This window comes from Desmodus rotundus, chromosome 10, assembly GCF_022682495.2.
Source record: "Desmodus rotundus isolate HL8 chromosome 10, HLdesRot8A.1, whole genome shotgun sequence".
Classification (NCBI taxonomy): Eukaryota; Metazoa; Chordata; class Mammalia; order Chiroptera; family Phyllostomidae; genus Desmodus; species Desmodus rotundus.
Genome location: NC_071396.1, coordinates 50677207 through 50699650, shown reverse-complemented (window position 1 = coordinate 50699650; position 22444 = coordinate 50677207). Strand labels below are relative to the sequence as shown.

The 22444-nt window shown below is 38.0% G+C and overlaps 1 protein-coding gene across 1 annotated transcript in view; it reads right to left on the bottom strand.

The window, feature by feature from the left end:
• Positions 1 to 22444, bottom strand: part of UBE2D2 (ubiquitin conjugating enzyme E2 D2) — a 46924-nt gene that overhangs the window by 23838 nt on the left and 642 nt on the right. The gene's annotated exons all lie outside the window — the stretch shown is intronic.

The window sequence follows — 22444 nt, the reverse complement described above, 5'->3', positions numbered from 1 at the left end:
AACTTCTGACTCCCCAAACCTTAACTACTAATAGTCAACTGCTGACTGGAAATATTACCTATAACATAAATAGTCGATAACACATATTTTGTGTGTTGTATATATTTTATACTGTATTCTTATAATAAAGTTAGCTAGCAAAAAGACAAATGTTATTAAGAAAACTATAAGGAAATACAGTTTTCCATATTTCCTAATTTCCTCATTTACAGTACTTTATGTATTTATTGGAAAAAATCCACATATAAGTGGCCCCCCACAGTTCAAACCTGTGTTGCTCAAGGGTCAACTGTAAAAACTAGGAACCTAAAGAACTTATTTTATCAATGGTCACTGTCACACTCCTCTATTATACTGATCACCATGTACCATAGTCCCAAGCTTCAGAAAATGAGGAAATAAATGAATTTTAATATTATCTTCTTGTGCTTCTGTGCTATTTAAAGTGGCAAGACAATGGGATCTCAAAAAGAGGTAAAAATAACATCCTATTTCCCACTGTACCCCATAAAACTGTACCTCTGCCCCCTAAAAAAATGCACATACTGTTTTTAGTAAGTAGCATATGGTTAAGTTTTGGTACTCTGATGTTTTGAAATATATGAAAACTGTTAAACCAGAACTGTAAATCCTTGAAACTTAGAAGTAATAGTTTTCATGGACTTCACTCTTCCAAAGCACATTCAGTTTCTGTGCCACAATTTCTCTAATACTAACCTAGGGAGTTCAAAATAATGAATCTACCCAGTTACATCAGTCTTCCTATAGACCAGGGGTGTCGAACTCATTTTCACCGGGGGCCACGTCAGCCTTGCGGTTGCCTTCAAAGGGCTGAATGTAATTTTAGGATTGTATAAATGTAACTACCCCTTAACTAGGGGCAAGGAGCTCGGCGCTGCCACAGGGCTGGATAAAACAAGGTGGAGGGCCGGATTCAGCCTGCAGGCCTTGTGTTTGCCACCTGTGCTCTAGACCAACAATCTCTACCATAGAAATTTAGGTAGGTGACTGACAGTCAAGAAAGCCATTACATTTTACTATGCTAGAAGACTGGCTACATATTTGCAAAGCTGTTTCATATGATGAGTCAAAGCACAAAAAAATACAATTCAAGTTAAAAAAAAAAAAAAAAAAAAGCCTGACCCAAGTCTCAGGTTTGAGATTATATTCTAGAATAATTATTCAAAACACCAACTGACTTCAGAAAAAGATTTCTGCATCTCCCTAGAACAGTCCAAACTCTAAAACTAGACACTAGACAACAATAACAGAAGTGTGAATAGGTACATGGAAGAAATGCCTTTTCAAAATTAACTTTTATGTAAGCTTAGAGATAGGAGCTCTTTGTCCATGCTGAAACCACTTGAGATGCTATCTAATCAAGTATCTTCTGCAAAGTAATAGAAGCATTTACTACTGTCTTGGGAGTGGATGTTATAGTACCATGACAATAAGAAAAAGGAACAGTTTCTGTTTTCCTAGGATAAAATTTACAATCTAAACGGATTTCCATTTTATTTGTAGCAAGAGGTGGGAGGGGATTAGACAGAAAATTCAAGTCCACTGTTAGGCTGGTGAAAGGTTTGGTACCACAACTAGCATTATCTGTTTCAAAAACAATTATAATTTCTGATATTAACAAAGCATAGCACCTGTAAGCAGTTTTTAAAACATTGTATTTATTTATTTTTAGAGAGAAGGGACATGAGGGAGAGAAACATCAATGTGTGGTTGCCTCTCACATGTCCCCCACAGGGGACCTGGCCCGCAACCCAGGCATGTGCCCTGCTGATTGGGAATTGAACCAGCAACCCTTTGCTTTGCAGTCCAGTGCTCAATCCACTGAACTGCATCAGCCAGGGAGGGCTGTAAGCAGTTTTTAATATGGTAAATCTGACCAACTAACTTACAGGGAATGCCTAACTCAAATAATCACTACAGTGGTGCTACTTCAGAATTCTGAGATTTTTGAGATTAACAAAGAGGAGGTGGCAAGCAAAGAAGTTCTTTGGTATGAAAACATTTTGAATCAAGTTTCAAAAAAAAAGTACAGCCAGTTTCAAGCTTCCTAATACATTACACTACAGTGTGCTATCAATAAAATGAGTTAAGCAAGAGCCTTAGTAGGAACAAGGCTGATAGTAAGAAATTCTTTCTTCCTGTAACTCCATTTTATCTGATATTTTCCAGAACAGACAAGCAGGAAGAGGACCCCCTCCCTGATCATTAGGCTGGTAATCTTACAGGAAAAACTTAAATAACACAAGGTAAAAACTCAAAAGAACCTAGTGATTACATTTTAGTGCCACAAGAAATAATTTAATCCAAGTATATATATGGCTTTTTAGAACACTTAGATCCTAAGATCTTTTATCGTTTTAATTCCTATCCTTAGTCTCCTGGCAGTACCCTGAACAAAGTAACTCGGGGGCAGGAGGGATTGGGGGAAATGGGGTGATGCTGGTCAAAGACTACAATCTTCCAGTTATAACACGAGTAAGTTCTGGGGATCTAAAGTACAGCATGGCGATTACAGTTAATAATACTGTGTTATATACTTGAAACTTGCTGAGAACAGATCTTAAAACACACACACTAAAAAGTGGTAATTATGTGCAGTGATGGAGGTGTTAGCTAATGCTATGGTGGTAATCATTCTGTAATGTGTAAGTATCAAATCAACACTGTATACCTTAAGCTTAAACAATATTACATATCATTTATCTTTCGATGAAGCTGGAAAAAATAAAGCAATTTAGTAAGTTATTCTGACAGGAAAAGACCAAGCCGCAAGTAAATGGCTAGACTTCCTAAAACAACCGCGCTTTCGGGTTTCACGTCCAACAAGCCTTTCCCTTCCCCTCTACTCTTTTTTCCCCTTCTCCTACTGACTGGCCAAACAAATCTTCAGAAAATCTTTTTTGAAATCAACATTTTGAAAATGTTAATTTAATATTACTAAACCATTAGAATTGTTTTTAATGAATCCAAAGAAGCAAAATTCTGCCACATAATTAAGTTTACAACACATGACTTTATCCAAGAAGAAAATACTATGTTATTAAAGACATTTGCTACATTTTCCCCTGTAACAAATCATCTCCGAAGACAGCTGCCAACAATTTCTACCCTCCCTGTAAGAATGTACCACTCCTCTTATCAAGAAGTAGTCTAGCCCTGGCCAATGTGCTCACTTGGTTGGAGAGAAGTCCTATAAATCAAAAGGTCGTGGGTTCGATTCCTGGTCAGGACACATGCCTAGGCTGAAGGTTCAGTCTCTGGGGACATGTACAAGAGGAAACCAACAGATATTTTTCTTTCGGATTAATGTTTCTCTCCCCGTCTCTCCCCCCGCCTCCTAAAGTCAATAAGCGTGTCCTTGGGTGAGGATTAAAAAAAATTAGTCTACTTCTCTTCCAATGGAATCCAGGCTGGACATGCGTCTTGCGAAATAAATATGGCACTGTATCAGTTACAGGTGCAGTTTTTCTTCTGCTCTCTCGGAGCTCTGAACCACCAATGAGCCACCACACAAAAGGTAGGCATTATCTTGTTGGAAAGGCCATTCAGGAGTAGGAGGTGAACATTCTAGCCAACAGTCAACATCAAGGCCCAGACACGTGGGAAGGGTCTTCTTAGACCTTCTAACCGTGATGCCAGCAGAATACAACCACAGGAATGACTCTGGCTGACAACACATGAAGCAAAACCGCTTGTCAATCCACAGAATCCTGTGACATAATAAATCATTTTTAAGGCATTTTTAAATTTTTAAACTTTGGGGCCATTTGTTATACAGCAAAGCTAACTGATAAATTCCCCTATATGTCTCTAAAGAAGATTGGACTCTGAACAAACAGATCCTTCCAACAATTATCACCATGGTAGTTTCTCAGCAAAACAGTAACAAATTTCTAATTCTGTTAAATACTAAAACAAACAAAAAAATCTACCCTGTTACTGAAAGCTATTAGCCCAAGAGAAATAGTTTTAGTATTTTAAAATACTGTTGAGGTGGGAAAGTCATAATAAAAGTAGTTTATCTGAAGTGATCCATGTCCCTTCAAATTTAATGTTCTAATATATTATCTAAGGTCCTTTATAACAACAAACAATATTTAATCTCAGCAGGTATATTTACCTAAAAGCTCAAATGAAGTAAGTTACCCAACTTAGCTAAATTTAGAAGACATTTAAAAATGTTATATATTAATGTATGAGAATATTACTGTTTCTATAATATTTAATGTCCAATATTTTTGTCAGCTACATGTAAGTACACAGATCCTCAGGGGTTATGTATTTTATGACTTTTGAAGTACCTGTTCCTTTAAAGCTACAATTCCTAGAAACATAAATTTTGATGTAACACTATAGCATGTGTTAAAAAATATATACAGAAGAACCACTGAAAGTATCTGACTTCCAAGCAAAGCTACAAATATTACTTTTACTCTCTCTCAAAATCCTATTACAATAAGAGGAAACTTTTTTTTAAAGTTTTAACCCACCAGTACAAAAAATGAGAGAGGAGACAACACTAGCAAAACTTTTGGAACCTGAAAAGCAGATTGATATCTGATAGTGACTTATTAGCAGTCACAAAAAGGTGAATCCTAGTTCATGGGAAAAACTCAAGAAGGAACCAAATTTAAACACAATGGCTCAGAAACTGACTGGGCAAGCAACTCCTGGAAGTAGGGCTACAAACAGGAGGACTGCTTGCAAGTCTAAGTAGATGAGGATACAATCAGCAGTATCTACAGAATGGGGGACAGTATACAGAATAAGGCACCTATTTTATTCAACAAAAAAAGTGTTTGAAAAGAAGGATAACTATATAGTAACAAAGACTTAAAAGACATCAACCAATTAATTCACTTTGTTTATTGATTCAAACAAATCAAATGTAAAAAAATCAAATTTGAAAGAAAAAATTTAATTGGACATTTGCTATCAAGAAATTGTTTATATTTTTAGATGTAGTAGTAGAATTGCATGTGTAATTTAAAGAGTCCTTTCCTCCAGGTTTTTCAATCTGGGTACTATTGGCATTAGGGGCCAGAAAATTGCTTTGTTTTGTTTTTTAAAGATTTTATTTATTTTTAGAGAGAGGAGAAGGGAAGGAGAAAGGGAGAGAAACAGTGATTAATTGCCTCTCTCACGCCCTCAATGGGGAACCTGGCCCACAACCCAGGCAAATGTCCTGACTGGGAATAGAACGTGACCTTTTGGTTTGCAGGAGGACACCCAACCCACTGTGTCACATCAGTCAGAGCGGATAATTCTTTGCATTGTAGGATGTTTAGCAGCTTGCTAACCTCTACCTACTACATGCCAGTAGCACCCAGTAGCCTTCCAGTTGTGAAAACCAAAACATCTATAACAACGCCAAATGTCATCTGGCAGGCAGAACTGCCGCCAGTTGAGAACCACTGCCTTATCTTTTAGTAACACCTTCTGAATCAGTTACATATAAAAGATCATATGACATTTGGGATTGGCTTCAAAATAATCCAGTGAGCGTGGAAGAGAATCAAGAATTAACACAAAAGGATGGGTGATGGGGCACATGGAAATTTTTATAGAACACTCAATGTTCGTATGTGTTTGAAAGTTTCACTTAAGTTTATTAGACATTTATTTTGTGTCTTTCCCTATAGTGTGTTATATTTGTCGTAAGAGCTTTAAAAAAAGTCAGTTACAAATTCTCATATCCTGTAGTCTAAAAATTGTGGAAAACAATTTGCCGATATCTTACAAAAAATAAAAGGCTCACACTCCAGAACCAAACAATTCTACTTACTATATATGCATGAATAGACATGCATGAGGAATAACGAAGCATAAATGTCTGCAGTAACAAAATCTTGGAAACAAATGTCTATTCTATCGTAGGGGAATACATTTTTAAAAATGTATCTTTGGTATACTTGCATTCACCAAAAGTGCATGCTATTTAAAATGTATACACATAATCCCTGACTTAAAAATTGTTTGACTTACAACTTTTTTATTTTACAGTGGTACAAAAGCAATGCGCGTTTGGTAGAAACTGTACTTAGAGTTTTGATCTTTTCCGTGGGCTAGCAATATTTGCTATGATAGTCTTGTGCTGCTGGGCAGCGGCAGTAAGCTACATGATCATGAGGGTAAACAACCAATATTTACAGTGTACTGTGTTGTCAGCATTTTCTGAATATTGTGTTTTGGGTTTTCACATCCCATCATGTCTAAAAAACGCCCATCTGTGTCTCCTGCTTCTGGTGAATAGGAAGGAAATTATTCTTGAGATGAAATTCAAGATAACTGCCTAACTACAGGCTAATGTAAGTGTTCTGAGCACGTATAAGGTAGGCTAGGCTGAGTAAGCTAGGATATTCCTTTCAGTAGGCCAGATGTATTACATGCATTTTTGACAAGGTATCTTCAATTCATAATGGGTGTATCGGAATATAATCCCACTGTAAGTTAGAAGCATCTGTACATTTCCATAACACCTATGTAAATTTTGACGACAACCAAAAGAATGCTGTATGTTATGTATCAATAAAAATCTTAAAATTTTACTCCCTGACTGGTGTGGCCAGTGAGTTGGGCATCATCCTGCAAAATGAAAGGTCACCAGTTCAACTCCCAGTCAGGACACATACCTGGGTTACAGGCCAGGTCCTTGGTTGGGGGGGTTCAAGAGGCAACTAACTAATTGATGTTTCTCTCACTCATTGATCAATGTTCCTCTCACACAAGAGAGGGAGGGAAAGTTTCCCTCTCTTTCTCCCCCCCTTCTCCTCTCTCTAAAAATAAATCCTTTTGAAAAAATCTTAAAACTTTAAAATCTAAAACTAATAAAGTGATGTTTAGGGTACTTCCCTGACTCTGGACTCCTCCAGTGTATGCCCTCTGCTCCAAAAACACAAGGCTGGAGGTTTGTTCTCTGGAGAGGATAAAACAGAAGGTCTCAGGCCTGAGAGACAGTAAGCACAGTCAAGGGCATGGATGGTGTATGGAAAACAGGAAAGTTAAGTGAACACTTTTATATGCACTTTGTTCTTGGTGGTTCTGAGAACACTGGAAGCCTGTACCTGCCAAGCAGGAGGTTAGTAGATTCTCAGGAAAACCTGACCAACACAATGTAAAGAGCTGTGCAATTCAGTGGCGTTAGTGGTTCATCCGGAGAAATAGCCAGGCCAGACTATATTGCCAAACCTTACCCCCATATGCTCAGACCTTTTAATCAGCTTTTTAGTGCCCTCCTCTTAAATTTAAAAGGATAGGCAACTGACAATGAAGGAAATCAGCCCTATGATTTGCCTACAACATTCATGACAAAATAACATGGAGGAAAAAAAGCAGAAGAAAACAAAGACCACGCAAGGAGAAAAAAATGTCAAAACAAAGGAAAAACCATCATAAATATCCTTAAAGAGAAGCTATTGCTTCTATGAAACAAAAGTAAAATCCTTAAAACAAACATAGTTTCTGGGAATGAGAAAGACTTTCAGAAAGTAAATAAAAGCCTTAGAGCGTTATTTACAACAGCCGAGATATGGAAGCAATCCAAGTACCAAGCAACAGACAAGCAGATAAAAAAGCCGTGGCACAGCCCTGGCCAGGTGGCTCAGTTGGTTCAAATGTCATCCTGTACACCAAAAGGTTGTAGGTTCAAGGTCTGGTCAGGGAACACAACCTAGTTGAGGGTTCAATCCCTGGTTGAGGCACATACAGGGAAGCAACCAATCAATGTTTCTTTTTCACATCAATATTTCTCTCTCTCTTTCCCTTCCCCTCTCTCTCAAAAAAAAAGATCAATAAACATATCCTCAGGTGAGGATTCAAATATACAATAGCTGTGGTACATATACAATAGAATATTACTTGGCCATAAAGAAAAAAAAAAATAATGACACTGGCTGGTGTGGCTGAGTGGACTGAGTGCCAGCCTGCGAACCTAAGGGTGGCCAGTTCAATCCCAGTCAGGGCATGTGCCTAGGTTGCAGGCCAGGTCCCCAGTAGGGGGCGCGTGAGAGGCAATCACACATTGGTGTTTCTCTTCCTCTCTTCCTCCCTTCCCTTCTCTAAAAATAAATAAAACCTTAAAAAAAAAAAAAAAGAAGAAGAATGACATCTTACCATTTATGACAACATGGATGGACCTAAAGGGTGTTACATTAAGTGAAATAAGTGAGACAGAGAAAGACAAATACCACATAGTTTCACTTATATATGGAGTATAAAGAGCAAAATAAATGCCACAGAAACAGATTCACAGATACAGAGATCAGACTGATGATTGCCAGAGGGGAGGGGAGTTGGGAGGCTGGATGAAAAAGGTAAAGGAATTAAGTAATACAAATTGCAAGTCATAAAATAGTCATGGGGATGTAAATAAGACATAGGGAATATAGTCAATAACTACATATAGTGCCAGGTGGGTACTTAAATTATCAGGGGGACCACTTTGTAAAGTATGATTGCCTAGCCACTATGCTATACACCTGAAAATAATGTAAAATAATACTGAATGTAAATTGTAATTGAAAAATAAAAAAACAATTTTTAAAGAAAGTAGATAAAAGACTAACATGGAAAGTAGAAAATATAGGAGGTCTAGTCCAAATTCATGCAATCTCTATAAAAGTCCCAACTGGTTTTTTTTTTTACAAAAATGGCAAGCTGATCCTAAAGTTCATATGAGAATGCAGGGGACCCAAAGAGTCAAAACAATTTTGGAAAAGAACAAAGTTGGAAGACTAGCACTTCCTGATTTCAAAATGTAATACAAAGCCACAGTATTCAAGACAGTATGGTAGTAGTGTAAGAACAGACATATAGATCAACAGAAAAGAATTGAGAACCCAGAAATAAATCCATACATCAATGGCCAGGTGGTTTTGAACACAGCTACCAAAACAATCAATGGAGGAAGGAATAGTCTTTTCAACAAATGCTAGGAGAACTAAATATTCACATGCAAAAGATGAACTGAGACTCCTACTTCACACCATATACCAAAGTTAACTTAAAATAAATCAAAACCCACCATCTTAAACCTATCAAGATAGCTACTACCAGGAAAAAAAAATCCCAAACAAAAAGGGTTAAGTGCTGGTGAGGATTTGGAGAAACTGGAACCCTTGTGCATTGTTAGTGGGAATGTAAAATGACATAGCCACTGTGGAAAACAGTATGGTAGTTCCTCAAAAAATTAAAAATTACCATATGGTCTAGCAATTCTACTTCTAGGTATATCCCCAAAATAATTGATAGAAGGGTCTCAAAGAGAATTTGCACACCCACGTTCATAGCAGCATTATTCAGAATACCTAAAAAGTGTAAGCAATCCAAGTGTCCACCAGCAGATAAATGAATAGGCAAAATGGGGTATATACATAAAATGGAATACTATTTAGCCTTAAAAAAGGAAATTCTCGCAACATGAAGGAACCTTGAGGACACTATGCTAAATGAAGTCAATCAGTCACAAAAAGATAAATACTGTATGATTATACTTACAAGAAACCTAGTCAAAATAGAGACAGAAAGTAGAATAGTGGTTGTCAGGGTCTAAGGAGAGAGAGGATGGGGAGTTATTATTTAATGGGTACACAATTTCACTGGGTTGAAACTCTGGGTTGAAAACAGAGGAAGCTCTGTTTTAAGTTATATTCTACATAACTAGCACTATTTTTAAAAAGATTTTATTTATTTCCAGAGAGAGAGGAAGGGAGGGAGAGAGGGAGAGAAAGTTGATAGGTCACCTCTTGCACCCCACCCCCAACTGGGGACCTGATCCACAACCCAGGCATGTTTCCTGAGTGGGAATCAAACCAGCGACCCTTCAGTTCATAGACTGGTGCCCAGTCCATTGAGCCACACCAGCCAGGGCAGCACTACTGTTTTAAGTATTTGTCAAATAAGTCCTGTATTTTTTTTTTAAAGATTTTATTTATTTTTAAAAAGGGGAAGGGAGGGAGAAAGAAAGGGAGAGAAACATCAATGTATGGTTGCCTCTTGCACACCCCCTGCTGGGGACCTGGCCTACAACCCAAGCATGTGCCCTGACTGGGAATCAAACCAGTGACAGTTTGGTTCACAGGCTGGCACTCAATCCACTGAGTCACACCAGCCAGGGCTTACTTTGTTTTTTTAAAATGATGAGGACATCCACAGAGGGATGGGCATGACCCAGTACAGGATGTCCAAGTCAGGGCAGAGTTAAGAAGGGCATCCCCAGGAGACGGGGGAGAAAGAATGGCATCCATGCAGGTCAGCCAAGCAATAGGAGGTTGATTACATACAGGGGAACAGATCAAATGAGTAAATACATTAAGACTAATAGAAGCCAGGTTTCTCACTGTCAGAAAAAGAATACCAATACTGAAAATATTGTTCCTGATCTTCAGAATTTGTCATAATGTGTTATTTTAAGCAGTTGAATTTTGGGGGTACTTTCCTATGCAGGATTAGATTAAAAATACAAACAGGATAGGTGTATTTTCTCAAAGTGTCTCTTAACAAATCACTTACTGATTACAGAGGGAAAAGGAATGCTGGTAGACATCACTTTAGTCAAGTAATGAATAAAAATTCTCAGTAAGGGGTCAAAGTGAAACTGCATACTACCTGACAGGAAGTAATGAAAAGAATCCAATCAAAACCATACACCACTTGATAGGATGCAAAGAGTGGGATACAGCACTGCTACTGAGACATTCCTGCCTAAGAAGTATAACCTAAATCTGATCTCGAGAAAACATCAGACAAATCTAAGCGGAGGGACATTCTCCAAAAAACTGGACTCTAATTTTTAAGAGTATCAAGGTCACAAAGCCAAGGAAAAACTAAGCAACTGAAAGAGACTAAAGAAAGGTAACTAAATGCAAGGTAACTCTGGACTGGATCCTTTCCTATATAGAACATTATTAGACCAACTAGCAAAACCTGAATGGGGTCTAAAGATTACATGGCAGTAAGATCTCAATGAATTTCCTAATTTTGATGATTGCATTGTGATTGTGTAGCAGCATGTCTTTGTAAGAAACACACATTAAAGTATTTGGGGTTGATGAGGAATCATGGTACCAACTTACTCTAAAATGGTTAAAGAAAAAATGTTCTATGTATTATATTTGCAACTTTTCTGCAGGTTTGAGATTGTTTCAAAATTTTAGAAAGTTTAAAAAAATCAGAAAAGCCCAAAGGCAATTACAGCAGTCACTTTATTAGAATGTGATTAGAGTATATTGGATTGGATGGTCCCCCAAAAGATATGTGGCACATCTTAATTCTTGGGACATGTGAATATTATTTTATTTGAAAAAAGTGTCTTTGTAGATGTAATTAAGGATCTTGATAAGATCATCCTGAATGACCTGTGTGGGCCCTAAATTTAGTATCGAGTGTCCTAGTAAGAGACAAAAAAGGAGAAGATGCACATAGAGGGAAAGGTAACGAAAGTGAAAGCAGAGACTGGAATTAGGTATGTGACCACAAACCTAGGAAGCCAAGGAATGTTAACAACCAGCCACCATAAGCTGAAAAGAGGCAAGGAAGGACTCTACTCCCACAGAGCATCCAAAGGGAATGTGTCCCCACTAACACACTAATTTTGGACTTCTGGGTTCCAAAACTATGAGAGAATAAATTTCTGTTGTTTTAAGCTACTCAGGTTTTGTTTTGTTTTGTTTTTGTAATTTATTATAGCAGCCCTATACAACTAATATTGATGCTATAAATAAGGGGACATTTAATCTAAAGAAAATCAATCACTTCCTTTAATATATTATTATCTTAAGGAATCTATTTCTTTTCTAAAAATATTTTTTAAAAGATTTCTTTTATTTCCAGAGAGAAGGGAAGGGAGGAAGAAAGAGAGGGAGAGAATCATCAATGTGTGGTTGCCTCTCACATGCCCCCAAATGGGGACCTGGCCTGCACCCCAGGCATGTGCCCTGACTGGGAATCAAACTGGGGACCGTTTGGTTCACAGGCCTGCATTCGATCCACTGAGCCACACCAGCCAGGACTATTTCTAAACTGGTATCATTGTGGCTTCTGTGAAACAACTCTGATTTCAAAAATGTCATCTGATATAAACCTTTAGGAAGTTGGCAAAGGAGTGTTATCACTTATACTGGCACGATGCTCTACCAGTGGTAGGGGAAGTGCTCAAAGGACAAGAGCAGATACTTCCACTACCAGATAACGGTAAAGAGAATTGTCTCATTTCCAGACCAACAAAAATACCACATGTATTAGAAAGACATTCAGGTGACAATATTTTGAAGCTTGTTGGAGAAAAAATGTGGAATTCAGTCCCTTTCTCCACTTAGAAATATTATAACATTACTTTTTTAATACCATGGTATATGTTTTATTGTTGTTGTGGGTTTTTTTGTTGTTGTTGGGGTGGCAATGAAGTGAAATGCTAACTTGACAACACTGACACCTAAGGTTTCACGATTCTACCAATTTCATGGGGTCAACATTACTGGACAGTTAAGCCACAGTGATAATATTAAAAACTACTACCTATTATGTGTCCTTGTTTTCTTTCAACTCATTCTCCACAGGCTTGCAGGGTAACACTATCCCCATTCTATTGACAAGGGAGCTGAGGCTGAAGAAATCAGTTAAGTGACTTGCTTAAGGCACAGTAAGTTAGAAACCGACTCAGTAGGCATGATGCTCCAAAATCCTACTATTTTTCCCCACCACACCACTTGCTGTTGGCATTTCCTGAATATTGTTGGCAAAAACTGAACGCCTACTATGCATCAGGCATTCAGTGATATTCAGGGGATATAATGAATAAGACAGGGACTTGGACCAGGAGAGCTCAGTCTAGAGGGGGGAAGAGTCAACCATGTGCACACACATGGTTGAAACATGTTTTCATAAAAAAGTTTTATAATGGAACCCTACTTAACTGCCTACATGCCTGGGACACAGAGAAGCCTTTTCTGCTGGGTCTCCAAGGATGAATAAAGAATTCAGAAGGAGGGGGAGTTAGGGTGGGAAGACATTCTCTGTATAAGGAAAAGTACGAAGACTACAGGAAAATAAATGATTCTGGGTAGAATCAATTAGAACTGTTTCAGTTATAGTAATATTTCTCTTCAAGTACTAATATGTATTATAGGAATAACAGTGGCAATATTTTTGTCCTAAATTTTGTCCACTTTTAATGTTTTTAAGAAATCCTACATATTTCTGGAGATTTAAAGCAATAATTTACCTCTAGAAACTTGCACAAAGCAAATGATAACCACTGTGTTCTGATGCACAAATAGCATTTAACCACAGGCATTATTGTCTATTTGACTCCACTGATCTCTCCCGTTTCTTGTTATAATTTCATACATGAGAAGTTATTTAGTCAAAGATTATTATATATTAAATACTTCTCCTATACTAATCTATTCCCCATGGATTTACAGCTAGACTACATAAGTTTTAAATAAAAATCAAAGTCCTTTGATTCTTAAGGCCCAAAGTCAGATTATTCTAAAACAAGTATGAGCACAGACTTCTTTTTTTTTTTAAATTAGGTTACCTGTCTATGAGGCAATAATGTTGGTACTAGCCTATTTGCATGAATATTGAAAATGTGCAGTTTGTATTTTTTTGCTACAATGCAACTGTGAGAAACAAATTTTCATATGTAATGAAAATATGCAATAACATATTTAATGCAACATTTGATGAGGACCCTTTTATTATGGAAGAAAAATACTATTCTTAAAGTGTTTGTTACTTTATAACAAAATGACAATGAATGATGTACCACCTGAATATATTTTGTTTTAATTTTGTGCTTGTGATATTTTGATTATATATTTTAATTAATTTACCTGCTACCATCTGTGCTGTCAATTTTAATCCAAGTGTGCATTATTTCATGAACTTGTTTGTATCCATCAATAATATTAGTCATTTGAAAAGTGTTCTGCCCTGGCTGGTGTGGTTCAGTGGATTGAGTGCCAGCCTGCAAATCGAAAGGTCACCAGTTCAATTCCTACTTAGGACACCTGCCTGGGTTGCAGACCAGGTACCTGATCAATGTATTTCTCCCACATCAACATTTCTCTCCCTCTCCTTCCTTTCCCCTCTCTCTAAAAATAAATAAATAAAAATCTTTAAAAAAACTTTTAAAAAAGTGTCCTAATAAAGTTGGGAAACACTAGATATAAGGAAGGAGAAGACAGTTTATCAAAGCTAAGGGAGCCCTGGCCAGGTGACTCAGCTGACTGGAGCGTTGTATGGTACACCGAAAGGGTGCGGGTTTGATTCTCGGTTAAATTACAGAACATAACTAGGTTGCAGGTTCAATACCGGGTAAGGGCACACGCAGGAGGCAACCCACAGATGTGTCTCTCTCATATCAATGTTTCTCTCTGTCTACCCCCACCAGCCCCAGTCTCTCTAAAATCAGTAATAAAATATCCTCAGGCGAGGATAGAAAAAAAAGGCTAAGGGGAATGAGTGATAACCACGTTAACCGTTACAAAAGTTAGATAAAAACTGAGGTATCCACTGAATTTGATAATTAATTATCAATGACCTTACTAAATAATCCCAGAAGAGTGAACAGATTATTCTTTCAAGAACTATGGCACTGAAATGCCAGGCATGGAAGGGATAAAGAAGAAGAAGGCATTGGCTCTAGTGAGGGAAGAGAATTAAAGGGTTTTTTGTTTGTTTAGGATGAGGGAAATCCTGGGTAACTCTGCATGCTGAAGGGAATTAATACAGAAGAGAGTGGAACTAGGAGTGCAGGGACAATTACTAGAGAGCGAGGATCTGGCAGAAAAAAAAAGATGGAAAGCAAAAGTTATCCTGGCAAAGGGGAAAGTATAGCTTCTCCAGAGAAAAGAAGAAAGATGATTAAGGTAATTTAGAGCAATGGCTGGCTCTGTAGTCAAGAATGCATGCTTTTTTTAAAGTAAGCTCTTTGTAAATTTTTGATATTAACCCTTTATCAGACGGATCTGCGAATATGTTCTCCCATTCAGTGGGTTGTCTTTTTATCTTGTTGATGGTTTTCTTTGCTGTGCAAAAACTTTTTAGTTTGATATAGTCCTACTATTTTTTTTCTCGTTTCCCTTTCCTGAGGAGATATATCAGAAAAAATATTGCTACGAGCAATGTCTTAAGATTTTATTGCCTGTTTTCTTCTAAGATTTTTATGGTTTTGGGTCTAACATTTAAGTCTTTAATCCATTTTGAATTTATTCTTGTGTGTGGTGTTGGAAGGTGATCTAGTTTCGTTTTTCTGCGTGTATCTGTCCAATTTTCCCAACACCATTTGTTGAATAAACTATCTTTAGCCCACTGTATGTGCTTGCTTCCTCTGTCAAATATTAATTGACTATATAGGTGTGGGTTTATGCCCTGGCTGGTGTAGGTCAGAGGATTGAGCACCAGCATGCGAACCAAAGGGTCGCTGGTTTGATTCCCAGTCAAGGCACATGCCTGGGTTGTGGGCCAGGTACCCAGTGGGGGGTGCTTGAGAGCCAGCCACACACTGATGTTTCTCTCCCTTTCTTTCTCCCTCCCTTCCCCACTCTAAAAATAAATATATAAAATCTTAAAAAAAAAAAAGGTGTGGGTTTATTTCTGGGTGCTCTATTCTGTTTCATTAAAAAATGGGCAAACAACCTGGATACACTTCTCCAAAGACGACATACAGATGGTTAACAGACATATTAAAAGATCCACAACGTCACTCATCGTCAGAGAAATGCAAATTAAAACCACAATGAGGTATCACCTCACACCAGTCAGAAGGGCTACTGTCAATAAATCAATGAACAAGAAGTGCTGGTGAGGATGTGGACAAAGGGGAACCCTCGTGCACTGCTGGTGGGAATGTATATTGGTGCAGCCATTGTGGAAAGCAGTGTGGAGATACCTCAAAACATTAAAAATAGAACTGCCACCCGGCTCCATTGCTCAGTTGGTTAGAGTGTCATCCTGATATGCCAAGGTTGCTGATTTGATCCCCAGTCAGGGCACATACAAGAATCAACCAATGGATGCATAAATAAGTGAAACAACAAACTGACGTTTCTCTCTCTCTCTCTTTTCCTCTAAGATCAATAAAAATAAATTTTTAAAAAAATGGAATTGCTTTATGACCCCGTGATTCCACTTCTGGGAATTTATCCGAAGAAACCCCAAACATTATTTTGAAAGAACATAAACACCCCTATGTTGATTGCAGTGACATTTACAATTGCCAAGATTTGGAAGCAGCCCAAGTGTCCAACAGTGGATGAGTGGATAAAACAACCAGGGGACATTTACACATGGAATACTACTTGGCTATAAAAAAAGAAGAAAATTTTACCTTTTGTGACGGTATGGATGAACCTGAAGAATATTATGTTAAGTAATAAGCCAGTAAGACAAATACGACTTCATTCATATGTAGAATCTAATGAACAGGCTGAATAATAAGCAAAGTAGAGACAGACAGATTCATAGATAGAGAGCAGGCTGACAGCTTGACAGGGCAGGATTAGGAGGTGGAGGGATCGAGCAAAAAGAAAGGGGGTGGCTCATGGACACGGACAACAGTGTGGTGATTGTGGGGTGGAGGTGGAAGAGAGTATAAAAGGGATAAATTATAATGGAAAAAGTACAACAACAACAAAAAAGAATCAACCATAAAAAAAAAAAAAAAAAAGGCTTGCATGTAAATCCTGGCTCGTCCTACTATAACCATATAATCATAGGCAAGTTTGTTTACTTCTCCAAGTCTCCATTTTCTCATCTAACCAGGGAGAAGAGAACTCTACTAGGGATGTTCACAAGATTCAGTAATTCTGATAGAGTACTCTAGAGATGGTAGCTGTAAGGTTTTGTTTTGTTTTGAAAGGCTTCAAAGGAAATTTCTTAAAAATTCACACATAAAATTTCTACTTTCTCTGTAAAAGAGGTTCTTAAGACACCTACTGAGATTAGAACAGTGTTTAAGGAGGTAGGAAAGTGATTCTTAATCTTTTGGAGAGATTAAAAAGCCCAGCTGACTCTGATGAATATGGTATGTGGAGGACAAACACCCCAAATTTGCACAGTCTTAAAGGAGTTAAAGATACCTACCTCTCCAACATAAAGAGATGTTGAGGAAAAGATCTTCTGGTTCCAGGACATAGTTTTAAATACACAATTGTTTGAATAAAAGAAAACCACTGCATACGTAATAGCTCTATAAGGGTACAGGGCCTGCCAGAAAGACAGGACACAGTCAAGAAATCCTGGTTTTTGATCTAATCCTAGTCAGTCACATGACCTTTTCAGAAAATATCTTCGAGATGTGTTGCAGTGCTAAAATTTTTATGACTCTAGTATTTGGAATTTCAATTGACTCCACAGACAAAAAAACAAATGATACTTTATTTTTCTATGTCATTGTTTATTATGATTTTGAAGGTTAGCCTAGGAACCTAACCAGCAAAGCTGCATTTCTACAGAAAAACCAGGTGTGCTTCTGCATTTCTGAGATGAGGCTGCAGAGGTTCCTGGCAGCATCAGGCATGAGTCAGGTATTCCTGTCCTGGAAATTGCCTAGGATATTTTAGCAGTACTCTCTCTCTGGACTAAAATATCCAAAATTGGGCTTTGTCAACACTTCCTCTGTCCCTCAATAGTACAGTAATACTCACTCACAAAGAGACTTTAAAGAAAACCTGGATTTACTAATAGTTATTGTTCAATGATGGCTGTTTAAATTACATGTAAATAGCAAACTTGAAGAGGCAAAGAAAGTTTCTCAATTCAATGAATCTTTTATAAAGTAAAGCATCCTTTCCTTAAAAAACAAAAACAAAAACAAAAACACTTCCTGAAGATTTCAACAAGCTTATATTTTGGAGTAAGACCAGACCATGTATTTGCTTTCCAAGAAAGAACTATGATTCAGACATCTTCAGCCAACCATTCAGTATATTAAAGTTCTCAGTAACCCGCAGGACTATTTCCAAATGTGTTTCATCATTTTGACTGAATTCACTCAATCCTTACCTCTGATTTGGTAAGGTTTGATAAAAATATATGGTATCACACTTCTAGTATAGTATTTTAAAACAATCTTTTTTTAAATTTAGTAAATTTGTTAGTGTTTCAACTCCTTTCCCATATCCTTAAGAATCATTCTTTAGTAATTTCCCAATCTTAGACATTTTAAAAGTATGTAGTCTATAGAAAGATAATTCATAACATAAACATATCATAAGTTAAGATTAAGATGTAAATTTCTATTATGGGATCCATGCATCTACTAAATTTGCTTTCCCTATAACCATACACATAACCGTACAGAACCTCAGCAAAGAATTAGAAGTTTACATAAACTACCTAATCTTGCCCATCTACATAAAGCAATACTTTGAAACTTAGAGAGATAGTAAATATGGTTTAAATGATTTAATCCTTACACTCCTGATTACTTATCAAACCTCAATCTTTTGTTATTTCTAATTCACATATTAAACTGGTGCCTGCCAAAAAAGTATGGTGGTTGTTTTAAAATTCGAATTGGCTGCCAAAAAAATGGATTTGTGGCTTCGAAGGAAGGAAGGAAGGAAGGAAGGCAGGGAGGAAGGGAGGAAGGAAGGGAGGAAGGATGAAGGAAGGAAAGAAAGGAAGAAAGAAAGATCTGGCAACACTGGGTCCAGATTCTGGCAATAGCAGCATTTGGAGAAATCTAGGTAGCAGCTGCCCTCTTCTGATAGCACAAGCAATTTCTAGCTCTTCTGCCCTGCCCCCACCACCCCATTCTCTTAGCTCACTTTGGTTGCGTGCCTGGCCTTTATAGTCATCAGAGTTTGAAATCTCTATTTTACTGAGAAATTTATTTATTTATTTATTTAGTTAGTTAGTTAGTTAGTTATTGTCTCTTGAAGGGCCTTAAAAGAAGCTAGCCATAAAAATCTTTATCATTGTTGAGAACAAACTGATGGTTGCTGGGAAGGGCATTGGGGGCAAATGGGTGAAAAAAGGTTAAAGGGGTTAAGAAACACAAACTGCCAGTTATAAAAATAGTCTTGAAGATGTGAAGTACAACATAGGGAATATAGGCAATAATATTGTAATAACTATGTTTGGTGTCAGATACGCACTAGACTTACCAGGGTGATCACTTTGTAAGTGTCTAGTCACTACATGTTGTACACCTGACTAACAAAAATATTGTATGTCAACTGTAACTAGAATTTTTTAAACAAATCTTTATCATAGAAATAGACTAAATCAAGTGATGATCCTAGCGTTAAAGCTGTGTATAACAAATGCTAGCTGTAACTAGCAGGATACCATTAAAATATACAAGGCACTATTACTGTTAAGAAAAGAGTTTCTACTATCCTAACTGGTCTGTCTTCAACTCCTCAAAGAATCAAGATATCAGGGTGGAGGGGTTGGGTGGGAAGAAAATGCAGACAACTGTAACTGAACAACAATAAAAATTTAAAAAAAAATTAAAATAAAAAAGAATCAAGATATCCAGCCTTTTAGTGTTTCCAAGAATAAAGAAATTAACCCCATATTTCAGTATTATGATACTGTAAGAGCACCAAAAAGCCTCCTGCATCTAACAAAAGTAAAGAAGAAAAACAGGAAGTGAGTTTAAAAGGTCTCTGATCAGCCAAAGAGACCACACAGTTCACAGAACACATGAAGCTCTCCCTCTTCACTCAAGAGCCTACTGGATCTTATTTTAGACATAATTTTAATAAGCTCTGTGATCTGGTTTCCCAGCCCACAACAGATGAGATGCAGCCAACTGGAAAAAGGCTGGGGGTGGTGCTGCTAGAGGCAAACACTCAAAGCATCAAAATCAAAGCTCAAGACCTATAAAGTCAGGAGAAAACCTCAAAATATAGCAGGGTGGGGCCCTTTGGTATACATACAAAGAATCCCAGGGGGTCCCAATCCCTGTATAGCACTACACTGGATATTCATAATGACCCTCTTTAGCACACTGGTAAAGCACAGGTCAGGAGACTTTAAAGTGTATATAAAAATGAAGTCCATCAAAAGATTTTTCCAAAAAATACATGGCACTGTCAAATTCACAGAACACTATTTCCCTCTGTCAAAGAAATAAGATACTGAATTCCTCAAGACGTCACATGTCAAATGTACTTTTTCTTAGCAAAATCTTATTAAAACCCAGGTGCAGCAGTTCATGACAGCTGAAAGTGTACTTAAGTAGAACTATTTTTTTCAGGGTAACTGGGAAGGCTCAAGACTAAGATCAATTATATACGCCACCTAAGCCTTCTGGGGATTCATTCCATTGTGAGTACAGTAACAGTACTGAGGATAAGAAAGCATTGATCTCATCCATACCTAGGTAAGTCAGTGACTTAAAACTGGTGTCATATATAAAGTTCGGGGAGAAAAAAAAAATCTCTATTTTGTTTTCACAATCTTAATGACAAGTGTACCAAAAATAAATGCTATTTTTCTAATCCCTGGCAGTGTCAGACATTGAGCCATACTGAAGGAGAGTTCTAGGTAATAAACCAGGGAGGGAGGAAGAAGGTTAATAATGAGTTTCAAAAGTTCAACTTATCATTGTCTAAAACTTGATTTTCCTTATTAAAAATTTTATAAGGGAATTTTTCAGAGAAAAATCCAGATTGAGTTACCCACTACTCGTGGGAGGCAGGTAACTCAAAAGAAACCGTATTACTGGGGACAAGTATATTTAAAAATTAAAATGCATGTTTTGAATTTAAAATGCATGCTATTCCCCTCTGAAAAAATAACACATATATCAATCAACATAGAGATTAAAGGCTGTATTTCTTGACTAAATTATCACAACAAATACTCCTCTTCAGGTTTTAAAATAAGAGCACAATTTCTACAGTACAATCTCCCAACCTCCCAATTAGTCTCTAAAAGAACCTAGTAACTCCTTAAAAATACATATATGTTTTTACTTGGATTACCATTCCTCAATGTGTTGTTGCTCCCTGAATGGTTCTTTTGAGATCTTTGCTTAAAGTTCAAGCTTCTTTTAACAAATAACCTGCTTCACTTTAGTACAAGATTTACTCTTTCTAAAGTCTGCCCTTTTTCACTTGTTATAAGTCAAAGAAGTTAAAAGAACTTGGTAAAGATCTAACCTATTTTACAGTAACCATTGGGATTCATTTCATATTAAAGGTCTTTCAACAAGAATGAAATGAGAACCAGCTGCTGAGCTTAAGTGTTTAAACTGTCCAACAATCTGCATTTTCATTTAGTTTAAGGCGAGGTGAAAATTGGTTCTCTTCCCCTTGCATCTCCATCCCGTCTTTCAGGGCAGACAGATAACCCCAGCATCTACTTCCAAGTGGCTAGGTTTAATACAGCCAAGTGAAACGCCAAACAAAAATCACCAGTGGCACTTCCCCACTTCTAAAAAAAAATTATAGTGAAAGGCGCTAGAAAGTTACAACATTGGGGGAGGGGAACCCTAAATTTTAAGACAAGCCTGTATTCTAGAAGCAGTATTAGGAACCTCCGTATAAATAACTAAATGAATAACCCTTTGTCTTAAAGGGCAAAGAAGTCCTTTCTAATGTTAAAATCTAACAAAATCCCTTCTAAATTGAAAGGGTAACCCTGAACATATCACCTAATTTAAGCTGTAAAAGGAAAATTGTGCGATTTCTCCAGTGGTTTACAATGTTCAGGATTCTACCTTTACCCTTGCCGATTTAACAGCTTTTCTACTAGATTCATTCCTTTAAAAATGAACTGTTAGTTTCTGACTACATTTGGCAACCTCAAGAAATAAACTGCTTCTCCCTCTACTTCCCTCCTCCCTCTAAAGACTCATGTTTTTTTCCTTCTGAACTTCCTACTCTAACAGTTTCTGGACAAGTAGAGTGGGCCGAAGTGTGCGGCCGCCAAGAGGTGAGAGAACTCAAGAAATACTTGTGGATCGGACAAAAAGGCGTCCTCGGTCTGTCTGAGATAAGGGTGGCTCAGGCGGTTCTGTGGAAAGAGCAGGGAAAGGGGGGTGGGGGTGGAGAAGGTGCAGAGATGGGGCGAGCCCTCTCGACCTCTGTCGAAGTGGCCGCCCAATGCCCCGGTCCCAGCCCCCACTCCCCGCACGCCGGGACAATGGCCCACTAGCGCAGCAGACCCAGGCCGGGGAGAGGCCCTGGGACTCCACACCAGGCAGGGACAAGGAAGGAGGCCGGGGAGGAACGCCGAGCGGACGAGCGCCCCTCGGGCCTAGGTGCGGGCTCCGCGCCGGGGCCTCCACGGGCGCCATCACTGGGAGTGGAATGTGTAAAGGCCGCCCGGCGAGGACATCGCCCGCAGCTGGGTCCGGAGAGGCCGCAAGCCCGGGGAGGCGACGGCGGAAAGTGCAGGCCGCAGCCTGCTCAGCTGGCCCGCCCAGCGGCCCAAACGCACAGCCGACCTCCGGCCGCTT